This window comes from Rutidosis leptorrhynchoides, chromosome 3, assembly GCF_046630445.1.
Source record: "Rutidosis leptorrhynchoides isolate AG116_Rl617_1_P2 chromosome 3, CSIRO_AGI_Rlap_v1, whole genome shotgun sequence".
Classification (NCBI taxonomy): Eukaryota; Viridiplantae; Streptophyta; class Magnoliopsida; order Asterales; family Asteraceae; genus Rutidosis; species Rutidosis leptorrhynchoides.
The window spans coordinates 32172970-32177734 of record NC_092335.1 but is presented as its reverse complement, the minus strand read 5'-3'; positions in this window follow the sequence as shown (position 1 = coordinate 32177734).

Below are 4765 nucleotides of genomic sequence, written 5' to 3'. Positions count from 1 at the left end.
GACCTGTATATAAAGTATGGTGTGAAGAATTGTTGTGTAGTATAGAATTAAATGATCGGGTAGCTAGTTTAACCGATCGATCTTTTATTAGATTTTTGTTAGGAGGTTCGATGCACCACATGTCTTTACTAGACATGGCTCAGGCTTTACGTATATACACGCCTGAGGAGTTAGCATCTGCCGATTGTAGAGGGTTGATACTAAATGGTAGAAAGATAGATGAAAATTTTGATACACATGGTGTATGGAGTCAAATGACAAGCCATCACCATTTCAAAGGGGGAAATTACTCTTATTTGGATATAGATAGAGCTGAATTAAGAGTGATTTATAGGTTTTTAGCTAATTCGATTACACAAAGAGGTAAGAACAAGGAAAAGGTAAATGAACAGGATTTGTTTTACCATATGTGTATTCGAGACCCACAAAGTGCTGTAAGTATACCTTATTGTGTGGGTTATTATTTATCAGCTATGGTTAGGGGGATGAGACCGCATAGCATAATAGGAGGTGGTATTTTTATTACTTTAATTGCTGAATATCTCGGTGTGGATATAAGTCGGGGGGGATTATTAGTCGAAGAACCAGAACCCCGCGATACTATAGGTTTAAATGTATACCATGGTGCGAAAGTTTTGAAGAGGCGAAATAACGCCGCAGTACAATACCATGGTAGACATCCACAGGTTGAGAGAAACCAACAGTAAGGTAATGTAGGAGGGGGAAATGAAATGCAAGAAATGCAAAGGTTTATAGCTTCACAGGAGTACGAAAATGCTAGACAGAGAGCATTTGAAGATTGGAAAGTTCATCAAAACCAAATCATAGCTCATTGCCAACATATAGGTAGAAACTATATTCCTACTCCAAAACCCATATTCCCTCCCTGGTCTATAGAGATGCAGCCACCGTATCCTACGTATAACCCAGCCGAAGCATTCTATAGCACCTATGGTTATGCTTGGAACCCCTATTGGTATCAGTATCATCCCTAGTCTACTTAGTTTTATTTATTTTGTAATTTGTAATGTTGATACGTTTAATACTTATGTTAATATTGTAATAGTTTTTATAATTTTCTAACTTTTATTCTTAGATTTTAATAATTTTTGAATGTGGGGTAATATACCAAACTTCAAAAATATGTATATATGTTTGCAGTTTATCTTATGTACACAACAGGGTAAAACAACGCATTTTCAAAGACTGGCATTAAGTTCAGCAAAAGCAACTAATTTTGACGACAAGATGCAAAATATATGTGAAATAACAACAAGACGGAATGAACAAATGATGTGCACCATTTATCATTCAGCAAACAAACGCCAATATATTTGGAAACTTTGGTAAAAATTTAATCATTTTCACACAAATCACCCTCAAGATCTTAAGTGTGGGAAGGGGTTAAAATCTTTCGGATTTTAAAATTTTTATCTTAAACACTGGGTTACCATTAAAAAATACTAGTAAAGCAGTAGTTGTATTAGAATCTAGTGCTCTCTGATAATAAAGAACAGCCCTAGTCTTATATACTGACTACCCAATTCTAGTAAAAAATTTCAAAATTTTCAATTAAATGAACTCAAAATCATGTTTATACATATTTATGAACGATAAAACTAGGTTTTAACACCGAAATTATTGTTACCTCGGAAAGGACATAAATTGAGAAACAAAATGTTAAAATTCATTTAAAATGGAATAGAGGACGATAAAAAGGAAAATAAAAGCCAAGTGTGGGAAAATTTACCAAGTTATCTTAAACATATGTCACATATATCTGTAACAAATAACTGAAAATACTTTTGCTTTGGAATAAACTAAACTGTTTTACCCGATGAAAGAAAAGAAAGATGGATCTACACGATGAATCAATTCCATCATTAAAAGGAAGTAAAGTCTTCCGAAAAAGACACGCGCTTCTTGATTTAGGTCAAGAAGTTGTCGTCCAGACCAGCTGTAGGTTGACGAAAAATCTAGAAAAGTCATCACTAAAATCAGCAGGAAATCCACGGACCTCATCATTAAACAGGGTCGCCAAGTGGTCAGATTTATCCTAACCATGAGAAGGATTTATCTCGTACAATGGGGGGCACCATGCAAATTAGCTGGATAAGACTAATGAATCAGATCCCCAGAAAGGATAATCTCCTTAAAAAATCAAAAATCAGCTTTTAAGCCTGATATTACTCAATCCTTGAGATTGACCTTAAAGATTGAGAATTACAAACTCATGGAATTCAATGATATCTAAACTCGAGCTTGAACGAGAAAATATTTTGATCAAAAATTACAAACCGATTTGTTTTCTGAAAACCCTATTTTCAATGCGTTCATTACCATTGAACGTAAAATCCTAGGAATTCACCTGGAATTCATTAGGTCACCTGAACTAAATCGGGTGTAAACCGTAAGAACGGTGGTTGCATAGCATGGTCAAAGACAGGACCTTGTGCCAGACCGAAAAATCATAAGGGTGAGCTTTACTATTGCTCCTACCAAGGATAGTAATTGCGTCCGACACGTTATAGACCATAATTAAAAGCATGTCAGGGGACATTGCCTTAACAGTTACTTGTTCAACGCTTTCCTTTACAACCGGACGGTAGTTTACCGAAAGGTAATATACGGGACAAGTAAACTGGACGTGTTGCTTTCCAAATACAAGGTTAGCAAGTGGGTGACACAAAACCGCAAGTTTTGAGCTAAAATTTTCAAATCTGAAACCCACCAAACCCACAAAAATATTTTGCAAACACCGGTGAAGGGTTATTCCGAAAAACTTATCTAGGGTAAAAACTAGATTTAATTTTCAAAAGATCAAATGTTTTCATAAAGATTCAATTTCCTTAATGGATCTAAATTTTTATAGTCATGTGGGACTGTAAACCATATCGTTACTACCAGTGTTTATACCGCCGTATAGAAATCACTGATGTACAAAGTGTGAAGAATAAAGAAGTGATTCTAGTATTTCAAGACGATATTGCTTGAGGACAAGCAACGCTTAAGTGTGGGAATATTTGATAATGCTAAAAACGAACATATATTTCATAGCATTATTCCTCAAGAAAGACAAGCTTTTAGTTGCAATTGTTCTATTTACAAGTGATATTCGTTTAAATAATAAAAGGTGAAGACAAAAGACAGATTCAACGAATTGAAGACGCAAACGACCAAAAAGCTCAAAAGTACAAAAGACAATCAAAGAGGTTCCAATTATTGATAAGAAACGTCTCGAAATTACAAGAGTACAAGATTCAAAGTACAAGATATTAAATTGTACGCAAGGACGTTCGAAAATCCGGAACCGGGACCAGAGTCAACTCTCAACGCTCGACGCAACGAACTAAAAATTACAAGTCAACTATGCACATAAATATAATATAATATTTAAATAATTCTTATAATTATTTATATATTATATAAATTATAAAAATCCGTCGGCAAGAAAGACTCCAAAAGGAGTGAGCTGTATTTACAAACTCCGCGACTCGCGGAGTTTGAAGGCAAAAATTGCCGTGAGTCGCGGAGTATACCTGAACCCAATTCCCTATAAAGCCAACCGAATTCTGATCATTTTTACACATTCATATATCCATCTCTCTATCTATATCGTAATATTTATATTTATAATTTATATTTTAATTTTAATTTTAATTTTAATCCTAATAATAAGGGTATGTTAGCGAATATTGTAAGGGTGTAAGTCGAAATTCTGTCCGTGTAACGCTACGCTATTTTTAATCATTGTAAGTTATGTTCAACCTTTTTATATTAATGTCTCGTAGCTAAGTTATTATTATGCTTATTTAATCCGAAGTAATCATGATGTTGGGCTAATTACTAAAATTGGGTAATTGGGCTTTGTACCATAATTGGGGTTTGGACAAAAGAACGACACTTGTGGAAATTAGATTATGGGCTATTAATGGGCTTTATATTTGTTTAACTAAATGATAGTTTGTTAATGTTAATATAAAGATTTACAATTGGGCGTCCCTATAAATTACCATATACACTCGATCGAACACGATGGGCGGGGTATTTATATGTACGAATAATCGTTCATTTAACCGGACACGGGAATGGATTAATAGCCACTAGAATAATTAAAACAGGGGTGAAATTATGTACAAGGACACTTGGTATAATTGATAACAAAATATTAAAACCTTGGGTTACACTCAGTCGACATCCTGGTGTAATTATTAAACAAAGTATTAAAATCTTGTTACAGTTTAAGTCCCCAATTAGTTGGAATATTTAACTTCGGGTATAAGGATAATTTGACGAGGACACTCGCACTTTATATTTATGACTGATGGACTGTTATGGACAAAAACCAGACGGACATATTAAATAATCCAGGACAAAGGACAATTAACCCATGGGAATAAAACTAAAATCAACACGTCAAACATCATGATTACGGAAGTTTAAATAAGCATAATTCTTTTATTTCATATTTAATTTCCTTTATTTTATATTTAATTGCACTTCTAATTATCGTATTTTTTATTGTTATTGTATTTAATTGTACTTTTAATTATCGTACTTTTTAATTATCGCAAGTTTATTTTATCGCACTTTTATTATTCGCAATTTCATTATCGTTATTTACTTTACGCTTTAAATTAAGTCTTGTATTTATTTATTATTTTACATTTGGTTTTAACTGCGACTAAAGTTTTAAAATCGACAAACCGGTCATTAAACGGTAAAAACCCCCCTTTATAATAATAATATTACTTATATATATATT